This window comes from Equus caballus, chromosome X (genome assembly GCF_041296265.1).
Source record: "Equus caballus isolate H_3958 breed thoroughbred chromosome X, TB-T2T, whole genome shotgun sequence".
In the NCBI taxonomy this organism is placed as follows: domain Eukaryota; kingdom Metazoa; phylum Chordata; class Mammalia; order Perissodactyla; family Equidae; genus Equus; species Equus caballus.
In genome coordinates this window covers 42,730,773-42,753,846 of record NC_091715.1, presented here as the reverse complement: position 1 = coordinate 42,753,846, position 23,074 = coordinate 42,730,773, and the positions used below count along the sequence as shown (strand labels likewise).

At 38.0% G+C, this 23,074-nt stretch overlaps 1 protein-coding gene across 9 annotated transcripts in view; it reads right to left on the bottom strand.

The window, feature by feature from the left end:
• The window catches only part of MAGED1 (MAGE family member D1), a 58,371-nt gene that overhangs the window by 23,821 nt on the left and 11,476 nt on the right, over window positions 1-23,074 (bottom strand). For 5 of the 9 annotated variants that reach the window (XM_023633728.2, XM_070257315.1, XM_070257316.1 and 2 more), the window contains one exon: window positions 16,871-16,952. The exons of the other annotated variants lie outside the window; for them this stretch is intronic. The gene's annotated coding sequence lies outside the window, so the exon portion shown is untranslated. The remainder of the gene's footprint in view (window positions 1-16,870; window positions 16,953-23,074) is intronic. 9 annotated transcript variants of the gene reach the window in all.

The following is a 23,074-nucleotide window of genomic DNA, read 5'->3' as shown; positions in this document are numbered from 1 at the left end:
CAGAGAAGAGATCAGAAAGACCAAGGTGGCTAGAGTTCAGAGAACAGAATACCAAAAAGGAGACAACTGCACTTAGGGAGAACTCTGGAGATCTTTGAAGGATTGCCATAAAGTATTCAGCAGAGTACTGATCAGTGAATGCATACAAGGAAATTACCCAAGGCTGGGGAAAGAACCACCTGAAAAGACTAGAGGGAACGAGTGTCAGAAGTTCAAACTGGTCTGGGGATCATGCCCATTTCCACCAACCAGAGCAGAAAAACTCATAATTCACGAGACACAGGGTATTCAGATGGGCCTTGCCTTAGTAGTCTGGGGTAAGTAGCTTTATGCAAAACACTGCTGTGATCCACCCTAACAAATTTTGAAGGCAAGACTCAAAGAAAATTTAACTGCTTCCAAATGACTGCATCTCATAATAAAGCTTAAGAAGATATTATTTAATAATACAAAAATATTTAGCACTAAAAGGTAAACACTTATGAAAATTTTCCCAAAAGGTAAAGTTCATAATGCCTGGCATCCAATAAAAAACAACCAGGCATGTGAAGAAGCAAAAACAATGTGACCCATCATGAGGAGAAAAATCAACCAATTCATACCGACCCAGTAATTACAAAGATGTTATATTTAGCAGACAAGTACATTTTAAAAAGTTGTTATAACTGTGTTCCATATGCCCCAAAAGCCAAAAAAAGAATGATCACATTAAGTAGAGAAATGAGATATATTTAATAAGGTGCAAATCATACATCTAGTGATAGAGACCATAATATTTGAAAACTACACTGGATGGAATTAAATGATAAAGGTTAGTGAACTTGAAGACATACAATAGCAAATATTCTAAATAAAATAAATTTTAAAAACAGAGCCTCAGTGCCTTTGCTCATGCTGTTTCCTCTTCTGGGAACACTTTTCCCCCATCCCAATCATCCATCCATCCTTCAATCAGTGAATTCTGAATCCGCCTTCTGGTCTCAGCTCAATCACCACTTCCCCCTTCCTTGACCTTCCTGAGGAGGTCAAACCCTCTTTAAACTTTTTCATAGAACCACGTACTTTCCCTCCACAGCACTTGTTGCAGTGTCAACTTCACAAATATTTGGGTCTGTGATTAATGTCTGTCTTCTTCACAAGACAGTAAGCTCCATGAGGACAGAGAAAACACGTCTATTTTTGCTTACCATGATATCCCCAGCATCTCAAACTGCACCAGTCATACAGTACCCCTGCACCCTGAATCCTGTCTCTATCTGTCACCTTTGGGATTTTGATCTATTAATTACACCCTCTCTTCCATATCTTCAACCTCTCCTCCTCTGCTACCTGTATCCTATCCAATATTCTTTCTTCCTTACTAAATAAACCTTGATTTTTATTATGGGTGACAATGATCCCAGCTGTAAGCTTACATTTCCCAGACACCCTTGCAGATAGTGGTGGCCACATGTCACATTTCTGAGCAAAGGATGTAGGTGGAAACCGTTATGTAGAACTTTTGGGAAAGTTCTGTATAAAGGAGACTAGTTCTATTGATAAGGTATTTTGCCCTTTCCCCTTCCTCATCTTCCTACCTGGAACATAGAAATGATGGCTAGAGTTGCAGCAGGCATACTGCAACTACTCATAGCACCTGGAAGATAGGAGACACATGCTAAGGATTGTGGAACAATATATATATATATACATATGAGGGGCCTGAGACATTGATGAAATTGTGGAGGTCCTGGACTTCATACCACTGGATTTGTTTTCATAAGATAAAGATATCCTCTAATCATTTTAAGCACCTCATTTTCAGATCTGTTACTCATATCCAAATGCAATTCCAAATGTCCAACACAAAGCACAAAATCCCTCTCTCTCTCTGTCTCACACACACACTATCTCCTTCTGTAACACACTATCTCATTCACAAATGATTCCCTCTACGACTTAAAGATATGTCTTATAGATAATAATATGACTTATAGATATAATAACTATGATTTATGACATACAATCTCTACACACTGTCTCATTTCTCCACACTATCCAACTAACATGCACACCGTCTCTATTATTCCCATTTCTGCCCATCTACTGCCCTATCGTAAACTATAATACACACAATGTCCATACGGTACCATGACATCCACTGTCAATACAACTAGCTGTAATCAACCCCTATTATCACCCACACCATCTCCATCACTCACAGACACATCTACAATTACTCAATCCCTACACTATCACAGTGTCTAACCACACCCACTATTATATGTACAGTCCACATCCCCACCATAAAACCTTCATCATCCTCCAAAACTCCTTTTCCATATGTTCACACCATCTCCATATCATACACACTCACAACCAATATCCACATCACCTCCACTCTCACACACATGCTTTTCCCATTCCTCATCAACACTCAGAAACTCTTTGTATTTTCCCATCATACACTTTATTCAACAACCCCACTCAGATACTCCTGATTTCCATACTCCAAATCATCATGCACTTTTCCATTCTCCGTTATCACACGTGCTCACTGTACCTACCTGCCCCCACAAATAGACACATTTCTCATTTCCTTCAGCATCACACACACACAAACACACTAACTCTATCACTGCCACCATTTACCTATCTTCTACCATCACATTACACTTTCCTCATTCCACCCACTATCTATATCCTCCTATTATTACTCAAAATGCCCCATCTACATTTTCACACACATGATGATCCCAGTGTCTCGTTATCGTTGTGTCCTTTCCCACTATTATCTCTCCCTTCCCACTCTCTCACACAACCATACACATGCACATGCACAATTCTCATCTTCCACAGTATGAAATACACGTTGTCCATAGCTACCATTATAACATACATTCTGACCTTGTCCTTTCACTATCATTTGCATTGCTCCTGCCTTCATTTTCAGAGTGATTTCCTACCATCCTCCACCATTACTCACACTGTCCCTATTGTCACCATTATCACACATACCTTGCTCACATCACCCCCACTATGCCACTGTCACTCAATACTCTCTCGATCTCTGCATCAAACATACAGCCCAGATCATCTACAATTTTACACATGGTACCCATCTTCTGCAACTCCTTCTCATTTTCTCCCTTCCCTCTCCGCTTCCCTGGACTCACACTCTTTCCCAATATGTGGCTAATACACGAACCCAGACATAATGGAGAAATTTCTTACTTGAAGCCTCATTTCAGAGTTTTAGCAAGTGGAAGAACACATCGTGCTCAAGAGGTATAATATTTAGTGTTCCCATTTGTTGTGAATGGATTTCTTTTGGTACATTTGTCTTTAAGAAGCATTTCTTCATGTCTTCTTGCAGCATTTAGATAGGGTTTTTAAATATTCCATTGATATATCTTTAATATGATACTATGCAGTTAAGCTCTTTGTACTATACTTAAGTCTTCCTAAAATATCCTGACAGCTTTTTTGTTACAGCAAAACTGTGATATTTTTGGTCCTGAAGAGACAGGTTCAAGCAAATGGCAATACTGAATATATCAATGAGCTGTGTTAGAGGGTACACTAAATCTTTACTTCTCAAGTTTCCATGAGGAAGAACGTCAACTAGACTAACACTCCTGCTTTTCTGCCCAAGGAAGAGAAATCAGTTATATGAGTAGTATGTTTGGGAGAAATATCTAAGTGTTTGGCTCAGGCCCTTGCTCTCTGCTTTTCTCTCAGGGGTCTGTATGCCTCTAGAAAACATGCATCCTGACCGGCTCCTTGCCATGCAATAAGGGGCCTACTATCGGCCTGGAGTCTTGCAGCTTTTCAGCATTGCTTGCAATTGTCTGGGTAAGTCTGCCTAATTCTGAGGTCTAGTATTAGGAAATCCACACTAAAACCATCTTCTCCAATCAGCTTTATTAATAATGAAAATGATGTTTTGATCTCCATTTATCTGATTCCTAAATTTTATTTCAATTGGTTCTGAATCTAGGCAGGCAAGATAAGTGTTATTTATTAATCCCTTACAGCTCCCACACAATGTGGACCATTGAAATCACATAAATTCTCTTTACTGGCTCTATCCATGTTTTAACTCAGACAAGTTTCTAGGTGGAGTTTGTTTTTTACTAGCACTTAAGACAAACACTTCACAGCAATTAAGATTAGATCTAAACAAGGAAATTGTTATGTCCACCAGCCTCAGACTCCTGATTCCCCTGGATTAGGAAGTTCACATTCTGAAGGGGTAGAGCTACCATAGTATAGTAGGTGCTACTTAATTAACCAGGATGGTGGGGAGCAGGCACCAAGTGGATCTATCTTCTTTGGCCATACTAATAAGTCCTAGGAGGGCATAACCAAGAGAGCTCTTTCATGGGATGAGGTGGCAAATCTTTACAGGGACTATCAGACAGGAGTTTAGATATTCATTCAGATGTACGGAAGGCTTATTAAAGAAGTCAGATAAGTGAACCATTTCTTAGGGGGTAAGAAACTTTTTAATAAAAAACTAGAATTTAGTCCGATATGATCTTCTTGTTAACAAGTTCTCTGGAAATTTAGATCTAACAGTCATTTTACCTCTTTCTTTTTGCTAACTAGCTTTGTGCTAGCTTTTTGAGTCCTTACATATGAACCTAAACACTGTGCTTCTGTGCTCTCAGTGAAAGAACACCATTTCAGGCTACAATGTGTCCAAGGTGACTAGGTCCAAATATTGGAATTTTCCATTTCACCCAAGGACAATGAGTGTTGTAAAGAAATGCCAATTATTCTCTGGAAATAAAGCAGTGTGAAGATTGGAATTCACATGGGACCTCTTTCGCATAGGAACACTTTTCATACATACACACAGTTGGTATTTTAGAGTACTGGCTCAAATACATCTTTTCCAATCTCTGTCAGGGCTCACAAAGTGATCATTCATGAAAACAAACATACAAAGAAAATATGTTTGAGCAGTCAAAGAGAAACAAAACTTTTAGACAAGATATGTGAAAACCTGACTAAAGAGTAACAGGAACACCTAAGGAAAGTCAAGTACAGCACACATACACCAAAACTTTCTGAAGCTCAAAGTTTAAAAAAAAATCCAATCAAATAATAAAATGAAAAATGATGGTTACTGATAAGCCTAAACTAATGGATTATAAAATCAAGTGCAAGATTTATATCAAAGCCCTGAGCAAATGATAATAACAATTAATAAAGCAACAGGTTCAATGAGCAACAAGTTAAGACATTTAGATAGTTCCAAGACATCTACTATGGGACTACGGGTGGGTGGATGGGGAGTTAAAGGGGAAAACACAGAGGGAAAAGAGGCAATACTTAAATAAATGATAGAAGAAAATTTCCCTGAGCCAAAAAAAGAGCCCTCTGAATTCCAGACAACATTGATTCATTTATCCATTTACCCATCCATTCATTAATTTATGCCTCCATACGTTAATTTAATCGCTACATCTCATAAGGATTTATTACGTGTCTGGCACTGTTTAGGCATTTGTGATATATCAGTGAACAAAACGGATAAAAATCCTGCTTTCACGGAGCTTACATACCAAGACACCCTTAGGCATGCCCTGATCAAATTCCTGAACTCAAAGAATAAAGAACACATCTTACAAGCTTACAAATAGAGAGAAAAAGTTACTTACAATAGAAAAATTAAACTAGACAGACATAGGACTTTCATCAGTAACACCAAACTTCGTGATCTCATTCACTTATTTTCCCAGAAATGGCTTTACTCAATTTTCAGGGAAGCTGAAGTCAGTCTTTGACCTAGAACCTGTTTTCCTGGGAGACTTTATCTAACAGGGGCAATACTACCTTTTTCTCAAGCAACTAGATTTGTGCTTGCTTTCAATTTTTTCAAAACTAAACAATAAATTGTTTAGGGACACACATATAGGTGATAAAACTATAAGAAAACCAACCAGACTGCTAAAAGTGCAGGGTAGTGTTATCTCTAGGTGGAGGCAGACAGCAGGGCGTGACTGGAGAAGGGCACTTAGGAGGCACTAAGATGCACTAATATTCTACTTCTTGTCCTGGCTGGTGGGTTTACTGGCATTATTTTATTTGTATTATTATAAATGTAAATACTAATTAGTTCATTCAACAAATAATAAGTGCCTATCATGCATCAGGCATTATTCTAGGCACTGGGGGCACAAAAATAAATAAATCAGATAAAAATCCCTGTCCTTACAGAGCTTGCAAATTATCACAGAGATAATAAGACTTTCCAGAACCTATATAAATACAAGAACATACAAACTGAAAGAGTCCACCAAGTTACAATAGATACACAAATAGCCACACATCTTCATGAAATTCCCGAATATCAGGAATAAAGTGGAAAGTCTAAAAACTTCCAAGAGTTGGGGGTAAAAATAGTCCAGATTGCAGCAGGACAGAAGGGTCTAGAAAGGAGATTTCCAGACAATAAATTTTCTGGATAATCTGACTTACTTGAATACGTTCCAGAAAAAGACAAATGACAGATCTGGTGAAAAGGATAGGAATATACAAAAATATGCAGGTGAAAAGCAATTATTAACTTAAATGATAAAAATGTGTACAAGAAATGTAATCACAACTCACTACTTGTCTCTTTAGTGAAAAATGTTTGCATAATCATAATAAGGTAAACATTATCATTAACCAAAATGTATGCTATAATTATATTAAAAGGATAGAGAAGGGAAGTGGGAGAGAAAAAGTCAGAGTTTAATCTTCATCTCTCATGATGGGAAACGAATAGCTAATATCTAAAATAAGTAACTCAAGAAATAATAGTATAGCCATATATTACTAATGGCCACATAGTTTAGAATTATTGAGATAAAAACCAAAAGAAATAGCTAATATATTTTAAAGTTGGTTACTTCAGGTATTTGAGTCTGGTGGGTGAGAAGGGGTAAATCTAAATACTGCTAATTTTTGTTACTATCTGGTTTTCAAGCCAGGTCTTAGTGTAATATAGAATATATCTAAACATTAGATATATTATACTTGCTATAATAAAAATACAAAATAAAATATTTTAATTACAAAGGGAGTAATTTAAATATAAAGAAAAGGAATACGATAAGAACTGGAATTTACTGAAATTAATATGGCTAATAGAATAGATCAAAAGAGGTGGGGAGCACATAAATGCAGAAACTGAAGGACCCTCAATGTTTGCTTTTTATCCTTTTGCAACTTTCGGGGGAGTTTTCCAAATTGCTCTTAAGTTGTAGCAATAATCAAAGGGGAGTTTTAAACTTGAGAAGAACAGGTAGAGTGGGACCAGTAACATGGGTCCCAAATAGTCAGGGACAGGCAACTGGAGACTGAAGACGGGAGGGGAAATTCATTCTAGGAAGGAAACTCAGGCTGCCACAAGAGGGCAGAACTAGAACGCAGTATTTCCTCTAGTTCTCCTATTTTCCCTGTTGCTCATTCTCAGATTTCTTTGCCCTCCTTTAAAATGTCTATATTTCTGAGATTCTGCCCCACCCTCCTTTTTTTTGCCTCACTCCACACACTCTTCTGGAGCAATCTCATTCATACCTTAATTAAAACTACCAACTCTGTGCTTGATGACTTCCAAATCTATGTGTAATCCTACTTGCTTCATAGCAGCAGAATAAATTCCTGACTGCCTACTAGATAATTCCTCTTGGACATTCCAAAGATGCTTCAGACTTTGCATGTTCAAAACTTAACTCATCATTTTTCCCCCTCAAACCTGCTCCTTATTCTGAGTTCTCCAGCTCATGGAGTGGCTTTTACATCTTATCAACCATTCAAGGCAGAAAGAAAACTGAGGACCATCCTGGATTCTTTTTTCTCCATCAGCCCCCTATATATAGTCAGCAACTGAGTTCTTTTTTTTTTTTTAAAGATTTTATTTTTCCTTTTTCTCCCCAAAGCCCCCAGGTATGTAGTTGTATATTCTTCGTTGTGGCTCCTTCTAGTTGTGGCATGTGGGACACTGCCTCAGCGTGGTTTGATGAGCAGTGCCATGTCCGCGCCCAGGATTCGAACCAACGAAACACTGGGCCGTCTGCAGCGGAGCGCGCGAACTTAACCACTCGGCCACGGGGCCAGCCCCACGACTGAGTTCTTAATTTCTCACATATATGTATTCTTATTTCATTCCCACTGCCTTAACTCAGGCTTCAACATCTCTCCTCTTTTGTAATAGCCTCAAATTGGTCTTCCTATACCCAGTTCTGTTTTCTCCAGTCTATCTATCTATCATACTCTCGTCCACTGGATATTTCTGAAATGCAAATCTAATCCTGTTAATCCCTTGATTAAAATCCCCAAATATCTCCCCATTGTTCTTAGTACAGCATTCAAGGCTCTCCACGATCTGGCCACTATCTCCTTCTCATTACATCCTCTCTCACTCTCAAGTTCCAACTACACTAAACTTCTTGAACATACCATAAACAAACTGTAAACACTGAGTTATTTCATATAACGTGTCTTTGCTCATACCACCACTACATGAAGTGACTCTTCTATTCCTCAGCCCCCACAGTTAACACTGACAACATTTATATACCTTTCAAGACTTAACTTAAGCATTAATTTCTTTCTGGAACTCTCCCCCATGCAGTAGAATTAACTATTTCCTCCTTTGTGTCACTAATGTACTCTTATATAGACTTTTATCAAGTACTCATATTTTGCAGTGCATATTTGTTTACATGTCTCTTCTACTAAAATCGGCTCCTCTGGAACCAGGAGCATGTCTTACTCATATTTCTACTCAAAATATCTATCACAGTGCCGTATAGAAAAGACGCTCAACAAATATTTCCGAATGAATAAAAGAGTCATCATGAGGGGGGCTGGCCCCGTGGCCAAGTGGTTAAGTTCGCGCGCTCCGCTGCAGGTGGCCCAGTGTTTCGTTGGTTCGAATCCTGGGCGCGGACATGGCACTGCTCATCAAACCATGCTGAGGCAGCGTCCCACATGCCACAACTAGAAGGACCCACAACGAAGAATATACAAGTATGTACTGGGGGGCTTTGGGGAGAAAAAGGAAAAAAATAAAATCTTTAAAAATAAAAGAGTCATCATGAGAATGTAAGATATGAGGCCAGCCTGAGACCAATCTCCTATCTATGGTAGACATCAGTAATCAACCACAGTATTGTCCCCTGCACCTCAGAATCATTCTCAAGACAGCATACTATGAAAATCTATTTCAATCAGTAGGAACTGGAACAAGATATAAAATTTATTTCTCACCCTGGAATGTAGGCTGCCACAATGGAGTGCCTCAATAATAATCAGAGTCGATTTAAGAGAATTAACATGGGATTAGGCAGAGCATCTCTGAAACACTCTTTGCAACACTATGACTATAGCAACGGCACATATAACAAAACAATGTTTTAGCAAAAATTGGTGTTGGGCAGTAAATTCGGTCCCTGCGCATCCAGCACTGCCTACTGAAGAGACATCTTGTCATTGGAGGAGAAAAAACCCCATATATTGGCATTCTGATTTATACTTCAGTTTTGTCTCAATTCATTCAGAAAATGTTCATCTCTGACTAAGGATCAGACTGGAAATCTGCTAACAAGCCAATCGCTGCACCTGAGGAACCAGGTAACAGGTGCATCACACGGAGAAATGACGGATCAACTTATCTTCTTCATTCCTTCCACATCCAGATGCTCTGGGAAAGTATGGAGAAGTCTAAAAACTCCTTTCTCAAATGGAACAACAATCTACTGGAGTATTGTTTCCAAATCTTATTAACACCATAACACATATGTAAAATGAAAATATATGTACAGTACGTGGAGGTACACTGGACAAGACTGTTCACGGCCAGAAGCCTGGAGGCTCCAACCAAACTCAGCTGCCTGTGCAGTGTATTAGTTTCCTCCTATCGCCACAACAAATTACCCCAAATTTAGTGGCTTAAACTAACATAAGTTTGTTCTCTTACAGTTCTGGAAGTCAGAAATCTAAAATGGGTTCATAAGGCTCATTCCTTCTGGACGCCCTAGGGGAGAATCCATTTCATTGCTTTTTCTAGCTTCTAGAGAGTGCCTACATTTCTTGATTCATCGTCCCTTTCTTCATCATCAAAGCCAGTAGCTTAGCATCTTCTTTCTTCTCTGACCCCTGCTTCTGCCCTCACATCTTCTCTCTGTAACTCTGACCCTCCTGTCTCTCTCTTATAGGGACTCTTGTGATTATACTGGGCTCACTCTAATAATTCCGGATAATCTCCACATCTCAAAATCCTTAATCACATCTGCGAAGCCCCATTTACCATTTCAGGTAGCATATCAGGCTCATATTCAGGTTCTGGAGATTAAGACACAGACATTTTTGCAGGTCCATTATTCAGCCTATCACATGCAGATGGTGCATCACATGATTCTACAGGATATCACTCACATTATGCATGTCACAGATATTTGTATTTATTCTGATAACTTTCCAGCAGGTAGTAATAAAGCATTTAGAGGAAGAGGTACCATTTTCCAATTCATAAAAAGGTACCCTATGAATTAGCAGAAGCCCCATGGTCTAAAGTGATTAATATCTCAACACAGCTGTAAAACACTGGGAGCTCTGTATTATACAGGGTTGAGGCCCTGACAGAACTAACAACAATAATAGCAAACATTCATTAAGTGTGTCTTCTGGGCCAGGCACTGTACTAGATACTTCACATCCCTCAAATCTTTACAACTTGGTACCGTATTAATATCCTGATCTAAAAAATGAACAACGTGAGACCAGAGAGATTTATTAACACAACCAAGGTCACACAGCTAGAAGGTGGTTAAGCTGGCAAATAAGCTGGTTCTAGAACCTGAATATTTTCTGCTGTACTATGCTGACTCCTTAAAGTAAGAGGGTATAAAATTTAATTTATTAGTATTTCTTATACCTTGAGTTTCTGGAAGTCACATTGACTGAGTGCCACAGCACTGAATATTTCTGTGGCAATTTCAAGTAGTAGCTCCTCCGAATACTGGGTGATAGACAAGCAAGCTATATCTATACCCATCCAGGGAGAAAATCATATCCTAGTCTCTCCACTTTTTGTGGGCTAGATTCTCTCTGTTTATTTTGGCTTGTCTGGTTATAATTCCTAAGACGACCCGCCTCTGTTTCTGAAGCTCCTAGCACATCTGTCTGTCCTCCATTCCTACTCAATCTTTTTAGAACTGGACAACTCTCCCTTAGCTCTTGATGATGAAAGTGTCCAAGCCGAGCCCAGAGCCTGTGCTCTCTATACTAGACCAAATTGCCTACACCATGAGAAGTGATTAGGGTGAACATTTGAGAATAGAATTTTGTTATTAACGAAATCCTTCAAGATTGGATTATTCAAAGGGAGTTACAAGATAAACTCTTTATAACCTTACTCCATTTTATGGAGCCCAATGTGGAGTTTCTGGGAGTATCTATCCATTTCCAAAACTGACTGAGCTCCCAAAACTCACTGCACTGAAGGGGTAATTCTGATTTCTGGAATGAATTCCTTAATGATGAATAAAGGTTAATACATTTCTGACAATTTACATATTGCCACTATAAACCTAGAACAATTAAATTGTCTGGGATTCAAATCCTGGATCTTCCAGGGATAGCTATATGACCTTGGAAAAATTCTTCCATCTCATTTCTTCACATCTAAAACAATGATGAGAGTTCTTATATATATTATATGATTGTTCCAAGAGTCAAATTATTAAACAAAGTATGTGAAGTTCTTACAGTGCTTGGCACGTGGTAGGTGTACAATTATATGCAATAAGGAGAAAGTATTTTAATTAACTTTTATTATGAATCTTTTTTCACTTCTACCAAGATCTGATTTTCTCACAAAGACCTTCTCTCATCATTACATTCATAAGATTCCCGTACTGTCCAACACTGAATAAGATTACATGCCAAATTGAAGGTCTTTCCACATTCACTGCACCTAAAAGATTTTTCTCCACTACGGACTCACTGATGTCAAATAAAGCTAATTCCTGCTGAAAGTATACTCATACTTTTTATATATACATAGAGGGTCTTGCCTTTATGAATCATTTGATGGTAGATAAGACTTAGCCTCTAATTGAAGGCTTATTCATTAGAGGGAGAGTTTCTCTCCACTATGAATTTGCAGATCATAAACAAGGATCTCATTCCATCTCCACTATGAATTATCTGATGTTCTACGAGGATTGACATCACCAAAATGCCTTTTCCACATTCATTACATCCATAAGCTTTCCTTGCACTGTGAATTCTTTCATGCTTAGCAAAGTCTGAGCTGGATCTGAAAGCCTTCCCACAGGCATTTGCAAGCATAAAGTTTTTCTCCCTTATGAACTCTCTGATGTTTAAAAAAATGTCTGAGCTTGTCCTGAAGTCTTTCCCATAGTCAATACATTCATAAGGTTTCTCTCCACTATGTATTTTCATAAGATTAAAAAGCTTGATTACCCACTGCAATTTCTCTCACATTGGGAAAGTTTTCATACCCTGTGAAATCCCTGGTGTTGAAAGAGAGTTGAGTCCTGCCTGAAGGCCTTCCTACATTTTTACAGCCATACGAATTAACAAAGTCTCAAGTGTGATTTCTCAGATGTCAAATAAGGCAGGTGTTGTGACTAAAACTTTCCTTATATTCATTACCTTCATAGTTTCTCTCTATTATGAGTACTCTGAGGCATCAACCTTGAACGCTAACAAAAGGCTTTTAGACATTAATCATACATGCAGGGCTCCTCCTCATCAGAAAATTTCCAGTGTCTCACAAATTCTAAACCCTTTACAGAGTTATAGTCCTATGAACTATATCTCCATGCTCTCATTCTTGGGGGTTTTCCTCATAAAACAGACAACTAGCTCAACCTTTTCTCAGTCAATGCACTCACAGCCTCTTTGTTTAGTAGGATTATTTTCCTAAGTGGCAGAACTGTGCCTGCAACAGATTTCCCTGGAAAAAGAAATGTATTAGAGACTTCCCTGACAAGCTTTCCTGCAGCCTATGTCGCCACATGCCAAGTCTGCTCCACAGTAGAGACTCTGATCAAATGGCCTTGGCTTCTGGATCCATAACACTCCTTGGATTTTACTTTTTCTGAAATTTCCCTCTTTGAAGTAGATCCTACTCTGAGTGATAATCTTATCACCTAAAAGGATAGACCCACATAAAGAAATAAGCAAAGAACTTGAGTAAACTATTTCCAAAAAAAGAAAATGCAAACAGATAATAAATACATAAAATATTCCAATTTATTAGTTGTCAATGAATGTAAACTGAAACAACCATGAGATAATTATTCCTCTCTCATTTTCACCAGCAGTTTATGTGAGTGCCCATTTGTTCTCCTTGCTGGTATGAATGTAGATTGGTAGAAATTTTCTGAAAAACAACTTTGCACCACGTAATTATGAGCCAGAAAATCACCTTTTTGAGCCAGAAATTACTCTTCAAGCAATCTATCCAACAAAATAGTCAGATATGCAAATAAAGATTCAGGTACAAAATGATTCACTGAAGAAATATCTTAGTGAAAAAAATGGAAACACACAAAATATCCAAAAACATGGAATTGGTTAAATAAATTGTGGTATACTCTTATGATGGAATATTATGCAGTCATCAAAAAATGTTGCCAAAAATTGTTATTGACAAGGGAGATTCTCACAAGATAATTTTTAGAGAAGAAAGCAAGTATTATAAGCTGAACTGTGTCCCTTCAAAATTAATATGTTGAGGGGTCGGCCCAGTGGCATAGTGGTTAAGTTTGCATGCTCCACTTCAGGTGACCTAGGGTTAGCCAGTTCAGATCCCAGGCCTGGACCTATACACTGCTTATCAAGCCATGCTGTGGAAGGCATCCCAAATATAAAATAGAGGAAGATAGGCACAGATGTTAGCTCAGGGCTATTCTTCCTCAGCAAAAAGAGGAGGATTGGTGGCAGATGTTACTCACAGCTAATCGTCCTTAAAAAAATACATAAATTAAATAAAATAAAATTAATATGTTGAAGTAATAACCCTCAGTATATCAGAATATGACCATATTTGGAGATAGGGTCTTCAAAGAGGTAAGTTACTTGAGGTCATTGGAGTGGGCCCTAATCTGATACAACTGATTCCTTATAAAAAATTAGGTCACAGAGATACATAGAGGGAAGACCATGGGAAGACAGAGGGAGGAAAAGATAGCCACCCACAAGCCAAGGAGAGAGGCCTGAGAAGAAACCAACCCTCTAAACACCTTGGTCGTAGACTTCTAGTCCCCTGAATTGTGAGAAAATAAATTTCTACTGTTTAAGCTGCTCAGTCTGTGGTACATCATTATGGCAGTCCTAGCAAACTAATACAGCAAGATACAAGACTGCATATACTGGAAAAAAAATATATAAATTAGTTAATAGGATTTAAAACTGGGTAATGAAATGGATGACTTTTACTTATTTCCTTATAAAGTTTTGTTGTTCTCCAAAATTTTCCTGATGAGCACGTCTCACCTTCATAATATAAAATACATAAAAAAGATAAAGATACCCATAAGCAAACAGTTAAAAAAAATAGATACAAAAAATATGTGAGTTTTACTTGATGAAAAGAAGCTGCCAAAATGAGGTAGAAAGAAAATTAATCAGGAAATTAAAGCCTGCTAAGACCCAGTGATTTCATGGCTTTGTCTCATTTTTAGATGGCCTCCCAACTTAGGGAGAGAGGGACTTGGAGAAACAAAATAACGTGAGGATGAATGGTTTGTTTGGAGGGCAATATAGAGACAATGAAAGAGATTCAACTGACTAGGGAAATGGGAAAATTATCTGAACAAAGGAGGTGTTGAATGTGTAGAACTAAGAGAGAAAAGAAAAGATCTGGAAGAAGGTAGATAGCAAGAGATTCATTTTCAGGGTACTGAAGAAGGGGAAGTAATGGACAAGGGAGAAGTAACTGGGCATGCAAACAAAGGTAACCACAAAGAAAATAGGAAAAGAAGAAATTCTCTCTTTTGCTTGGTCTTACGGGATCCACCAGATGAAGAGTTTGAGAGGGGTATAAGGGTCCAGCATGTCATCCCAAAATATGCCACACTGGCATATTGATTATTTTGAATTAAACGTACCTAAGAAACAGCCAGTGCAAGAACAACACACTAACCCTCCTTTGTGACCCTGAAAGCAGGAGATAAATTCCCCATGTCAAAGATATTCTCCCTGTACCAGGTGGGTAGAAAGCATCCTTATCATCAAAGACAGGGAATTTAGGGCCAAGAAGGCTGTATAAACAAACCTTGCTAATTCTTCAACATTTACTGCTCCTAGCCCAAACTCTTCTGCCTTGCTAATTCTTCACAAATTTATTGTTTCTTTGTCTAAAAGGTATAAAAGCTGCTTGCTCTGGTCACTTCCTTGAGTCTCATATTTTTATGGGGCTCCCGTACATATGAAACTAAATTTGTTTTTCTCCTGTTAATCTGTCTTATGTCAATTTAATTATTAGACCAGCCAAAGAACCTAGAAGGGAAGAAGGAAAATTCTTCTGCCCCTAAGGTCGCCATGATAACAACTACTATAACTATGTACCACACACACTTTGCTGAAATACGTTATCTGTATTTCACATGGAAATCTTGAGAGAGGTATTATTATTCCAATTGTATAGATGAAGAAACTGATGGTCAGAGAAGGGAACTGACTTGCCCAATATTTTAGAGTTAGTAAGTAGTGGAACTGAGAGTCAACTCAAGTGTGTTTGGCTTGAAAGTTCCTGTGTTTTCCACCATGTCAAGGCGCCTATGTGGGCATTTACTGACTAAAATTCCAAAATTATCCTAACACTGTCTAACAAAGCTGTAAGTTCTCAAGTCTCTACCAGTCTCATTCTCCCTCCTTTGCTCACGTAACAGGATTTCTTCCTGGATCCCTTTGTCCTTAGTTCTTTCCAAATTTGGCTAGGAATTCATTTTGGTCTTTTGAGGTGGAAGATCCTACAGTTGAAAACGAAATAAAAATTTGTGGTTAAAGCTGGGGTAATGTATGTCCCTAAATTCAGTTCTGAAAGGTACAGGGGGAGTGGTGGAAGAAGGTCTCTTATTTATTAGGATGTCTTAGAAACAGGCAAGGGCCTTGTGAAAGAGGCATAGAAATGCATGTGTTCCTAAGATCTAGGAAGAGGGTGTTGATCTTGAGGGAAAAAAAAACCTGACAAGAAAAACACAATGAGTCATTTACTCTACTCCTAGAAGAAAGATGTCCCATAATTCAGAAACAAAAAACACTGGAATCCAAAGAATGCAGCGCACTGAATTGGTTAAGCACATAGGCTTTAGGGTTGGACAGAGCTAGGCTCAAATCTCAAAATATTACTACTGACTTGCTAGGTGACCTTGGGCGAGCATCTTTATTTTTCAGAGCATTGGATGTTTCCTCTATAAAATAAATAGAAACTAAAACCTAATGAGAAGTTCTGAACCTAAACTTAATCTCAAAGAAAATGTAGGAAAGAGTCATATGAAATTTTCCTAGTTCTGGTAATTGACCACCAGGTTGTTTGGACAAACCCTCATGCTGAAAGCTACTAAAAAAATCTTGATGAAAAAGAAGTAACATCTACTTAAAAACAATAGAAAGACAGGACAATAAAAATATGGAAACATCAGGGTAACACCATGGGAAAAGGCGAACCTAGAGAAGTAAATAAGCAGTGAGGAAATTTCTGCCCTGAGGGCATTTTTCCTTCCCCCAAAATTTTAACTTTTATTTCAGTTGCTTTGAAAGGCAAAGGAGACAGAGATTAAGGCCCAGAACTACGCGGAGTAGGGAAACTAACAGGAGACTCTTCCTACAGTAAGCTGGGACCCCAAACGGTTACCTTCTCAGGGGGAAGATGAATGGTAAGCAGGTCATTTTGCAGCTCAGGTTGAATTACATGACTTGCCCTGGGATCCTTGAGCCTTGAATTAGAAAAAGAAAGAAATCAGCAGGATCAGCTGGTAACAGAAAAGACTTCAAACACTGGGGTTAGTAAACACAAACTATAAGATTACTTTACTATGAATAAAGAAATAAATATGCCTGAAGATATTTCCAAGCAACAGGAAACTATAACAAATGGTATATCATAATTAAACCTAATGTAACCACAGGCCCTCCAAGACTAATTAATATGTCTCCGTCTCTTATTAACAGAGTGATTAAGAATTGTCTTTCAGAAAAACTGCAAAGTCACATAGCGAGGGCTACGCAAAAGAAATCATGAACTGAAATGACCTCAGAACCAAAGATTCTCCTTCCCACGGAACCCAAGGACCAGAACAAAACCAGAACTCGAAAGTCGGACTCTTATCAGAAGTAAAGGGTCCCTTATTCAGGAAGATCCGGTGTTCCCTACCTCATCATAAATGTTTAGAACTCTGTCATAAATGTTTAAAACCTTACCATAAATGCTTGAAGCCCACCAATCAAAGCCTGTCCCACCAGCATTTCCTCATGCCAACCTGTTCTCCCTAACTTCTTAAATTTCACCCCCGATCTTGAATCAGAAAGACAGATCTGAGGGCACATGCCCCCTGTCTCCCTGCAGATGGATCTCGCAGAATAAATGCTGATTTTTCCCCACAAAGGCTGATGCCATAATTAATTGACTTGGTTACGTGCATTGGGCAGAGAACCCCAATTTTGTGCGGTAACACTAATCAAACTTTTAGAAAAAATAAAAAAACAAAACAGTACCCCAAATGAAAAACTCGAGGGATAGCTTTAATTGGCAGATTAAGAAAATAATTTGTGAATATTTAAGACAGGTCAGAGGAAATTATTAGAGCATAGTACAAAGAGACAAAAGCATAGAAAGTACAGAAAAGAATGTAAGAAACTCAGATTGCTCTCACTCATCAAGCAGGTGCCAGGGCCTTATAAAAGTGATTGCATCAAATCTTAAGAATTACTTTACAAGGCACAAAATATAGAATTCCATTGATAATAAATAAAATCCTTTGCAGCCCTTTCTTGATTTCTACAAGCAAAATTGGGCTCCAGACCTGCTTTTTCTTTAAAACTAGCTAATGAAATTCCAGAGCCGAACTTTACAAGTGCAAATCTTCACAATCAACAAAACAAAACTTAAAAAGTGAGGAAGACTCTGTACTCTCTTCCCTGCAGCCGTGGAGCGGTGGAAACCATTTTGCTTCACAATTATTTCAAATAATCTAAATTTAAAAGATGTTAAATTGAGAATTTTACAAAGCATGTCAATCTTGTTCTCTTTTACAATATGGATACATAAATATTCATAACATGTTCATATATTCATGAATATCCATAAGTGTTACCAACCAGTTCTATTCTCTGTTAATATAACTCTGTCTTTGGAAGTATTATTTAAAGGCATTTTATAAGACTCCTACAACTTTAGAAATTGATGTTTGTTGTATGAAAATAACCTACAAAAGAAATATGTAATTATAATTAGGTATCTTACTTGGTAATTCATTAACTTGGTTTGGTGGATAGAATAATGGCCCTCCCAAGATGTCCATGCCCTGACCCTGTGAATATGTTACTTTACATGGCAAATGGGATTTTGCATATGTGATTAAGGATCTTGAAATGGAGAGATTATCCTAGATTATCCTGGTGGGCTCAATGTAATTACAAGAGTCATTATAAAAAGGAAGCAGGAGGATCAGAGTCAGAGAAGAAGATATGACAAAGAAAGAGGTCAGGGTCAGAGAGCTGAAGATGCTATACTGTTGGATCTGAAGATGGAGAAAAGGACCATGAACCAAGGAATGCAGGAAGCCTCTAGAAACCGGAAAAAGCAAAGAAATAGTTAATCCCCCAGAGCCTCTGGAGGGAGCTCAGCCTGCCAAAACCCTGATTTTTGAACTGCTGACCTCCAGAATTGTAAGATGTAAATTTGGGTTTATTATCTATGTTTGTCCTAACTTACTACAGCAGCAATAGGAAACTAACATGTCTGCTGATAAAGCTGTAACTGACATCTCTATATTTGGAAACAGATTGATACTTCTAAGAACATTCAGAAAAATTAGGAAAGGATCGTTGGCACTTTCCTTTTCACCCACAGGCATGGATAAACAAATACAAACCCACGATTCTGCTGGATTTACTATATAACAAATACTTGAAGAGCACATATTTCTTTTAAATTAACAGCGTCATGATTTCTATTTCACCAGTGAGAAACACGAGACTGAGAAGTAACTTGCCTAAGATCCGTACACAAGAGCTAGGATTCCAATCCCTGCCAACTGGCTACAAAGTCCAGTATTTTCCCACTACATCTTGCTGCCTCTCAAACTGCTTGGGGTGTGATGAAGAAAGGCTGGAGAATCTAAATGTATTCCTCAAATGACCCACAGCTGCACAGAGACTCCGCGTTTGTGAGACGCTCTACCTTCTTTGCTTTAATTCCACGCTCACAGTAAGCAACATGCTGTTCTCCTAGTTTGACTTCCCAAGAATCCCAACACTGGAACTGACATGCCCTGGAAAGAGGATCTGAGAGTTTTGGCCACTAGAAAGACAATTAGTGTAGAATGTGTGTGCTTCTCTCTATATATCTATCTTAGTCTCAGGAAATTAATTTGTATTTGTTTATCATCGTTTTATTTTAGCATTTAACAAATGCTGAAGACCAAATCCTGCACTGTGCTCAATTAACTGAAATGTCACCACCCAGGAAGGTTCTTCTACAAGTTCTGCTGGAATTTCCAAATAAAGGTAATTTCCTGTCTTTGATAACTTCAAAAGTATTTACACATCAAACACAGCTAATTAGAGCTTGAGGCCTCAGAAATGCTTAAGTGAAATTGTTCCAGAAAAGAAATTCTGCTTTATTTTTACAGAATGATATTTATTTATGGTGGCATAAGAACTGAAAGGGAAAAAAATTACAATTATTCATGAATTACATTAACAGACCAAAAAACACTTTGTGATAATTCATTGAGCTGTATAGCTATGATACTTTAAAGTATGTTTTACATAAAGTTTAAATAAAAATTCAATAAAATCTATAAACAAACAATTGGACCTACAGAAAGAAGCCAGCAAAGTGAACAGATCTAAAAACAATACACCAAAGTCAAGCATTCTCATACACCAGTCACAATAAATTACAAAACGTAATTTAAAAGTATTAGTGAGAGCAACAAGAACTGTCAGGTACACAGAAATACGTCTAACAAAATATGCAAGAAACCCTTACAGAGAAAATTATAAAAATTTTCCCAAAACATTAAAAATACCTAGACAAAAGGAGAGAATAACTAACTTCACTGTTGTAAAGACGCAATTTCTCTTTCTATAATCTATAAATAAAATGCAGTTCTAATCAAAATTTCAATGTTTCTTACAGACCAGGTTAAACTTATCTTAAAATTCATATGGAAAAGTAAAAGGCAAAGAATATAGTTTTGAGGGAGAAAAATAAGAAAGGGTCTTTCCCTACCAAATATTAAGATGCTTACAAAGCTATAGTAAACAGTGTAGTACTAGTATAGAAATAGTCAAATAGACCAATGGAACAGAATAGCAGCAGACACATACACATGTTACAACCTGGTATACCACAGAGACAACATTATAAATCTGTGGAGAAAGAACAGACTATTCAGTAAATAGTTCTGAAACCACTGATTAATCATTCAGAAAAAAATTAAGATCTCTACATCATACAATAAACAAAAATAAATTCCAAGTGGATCATGAACCCAATTGTGAAAAGAAAATTATAAAAGGTTTACAAGAGAGGCCGGCCCCATTACCAAGTGGTTAGAGGTCTGCGTGCTCTGCTTCAGCAGCCCAGGATTCTGGGGTTTGAATCCCAAGTTGCGACCTACTCCACTCATCAGCCATGCTGTGGAGGCATCCCACATACAAAGCAGAGGAAGACTGGCAGAGATGTTAGCCCAGGGCAAATCTTCTTGATACGCAAAATAATAATAATAACAAAACAAACTCTTTAAAAAAAGTTCTACAGGACAATATAGCAGAATACCTTTATGAAATCAAGGTAAGAAAGCATTCAAACAAGATGAACAAACATGGCATATATAGAAAATGATGATAATTTCATGGCATATAGGGGGAAATGGAAGAGGCTACCTCTCCATGAGGGCTAAGGTGTCAATATTATAGCATAAACTTGACCATTTATGAAACTATTTCTTTCTTTCTTTTTTTTGAAGATTAGCCCTGAGCTAACTGCTGCCAATCCTCTTTTCGCTGAGGAAGACTGGCCCTGAGCTAACATCCATGCCCATCTTCCTCTACTTTATATGTGGGACGCCTACCACAGCATGGCTTTTGCCAAGCGGTGCCATGTCCACACCCGGGATCTGAACTGGCGAACCCCAGGCCGCCAAAGCAGAACATGCGCACTTAACTGCTGCGCCACCTGGCTGGCCCCAAAACTATTTCTTTCTACTTACCCCTTTTCCTTACCTCTACTAGACCACAGACTGGCCTCTCAACTGACCATTTCTTCAGGTATTCCTCAAACTCAAGGCTAGATGGCATACTCAGACACCTACTATACATGGTCTAAATGACCAGTTGCTCTCTGGTCCTCACACTCAGAGGATTCTCATCCACTGTCAGATTAACTGCTACTTCCACGCAAAATTAAGTTCTTAACATGGTGCCTTCCAGGAAGCCTTCCCTAAGCCCCTAGGATGGATTAGAGATACCCTCCTCCATGTTTCTACTGACAACACCACACCCTGGTCTCTCCTTCATCATAGTGCTCCCTGTTGCAATGTCTGTGTCTATCTCAGCCACCACATTCAGTAGAAAATACACTTAATTCAACTATATGTCCTCATTATGCAGCAAGTAGTTTAGATCACTACATTTTTACTTATTTAATTGATTAATTAATGGTTTACCTAACTTTTCTAAGGCTTCCAATCAATCCATCTTCCCTACTGGTGTCCTAGGATTTCTGACATTCTTAGACTGTGTACTTTTTCCTCTCTCACCTTCTATGACTTCCCCTTTTGTTCACTCACATTTCTTGCCTGCCAGAGCCCTGGGAAAATATTTTCCTACTAACCAAGAAGACAAATAGAGAGAATGAAAAGTAGAAAGCCACGCCCATTTCCCCCTTGAATCTATGAGTTCACTGTTCTCCTTCCCACCTGAGATCTTTCCTTTGTGACCTCTAGAATCCCCTCCTTGAAAAATAAGGTTATCCACCCGCTTCAGTGATTTATAGAATACCCCCTTCACCTCCTAGCCATAACAACGTAGTTCTTTCCTAAGCCTGCTGATTTCCCCACACCCCTGGTCCTAAAATTCCCAACTGGCAAACCACGGCACCCAGGTATCTGCACCTCTGTGTAACATACTATTAAAGCAATATCTGTCAGATGGACATTCTTAGGGGGGTTTCCACATGATATAGAACAGAGTACAACATGCTGTAAAAGGTAACAGGCTTAGTGTATTGTCCAATTGGTAATAAACAAAGATGACATGTTTTCTAGAATAACTTTGCCTTGTGAGTATGTAAGGGACTGCAGTCAGGGCATTAAACACCTTGACACTAAAAATGAAAGGATATCAAGTGAAGAGCCACAATAAATATGCCACTGTTTTCAATGGCATATTTTCAAAATTAAATTCTCAACATGCATAGAGAAAGCAAAAATAATAACAATAGTAAAAACTAAAGAAAGAGTGAACTAAAACATGAAATAAACATCTCCTAATTGTAAGTAATATTAGTGAAATAACTAAAAAATATAGGCAGGTCCATGAAGTACATTAAATACTAATTTCAGTTAAAGTTTAGAATTACTTATTATTTCATAATTAGTATTAAAATTTCAAAAATCAATAACACAGATGTATAATATTTCACATCTTCCTATAGAACATTTTGTCAATTTTCTGAAAGTTGATAAACTCATACTTTTTTTTTTTTTTTTTGGTGAGGAAGATTGGCCTTGACCTAACATCTTTTGCCAATCTTCCTCTTTTTTGGCTTGAGGAAGACTGCCCCCAAGCTAACATCCATGCCAATCTTCCTCCACTTCATATGTGAGAC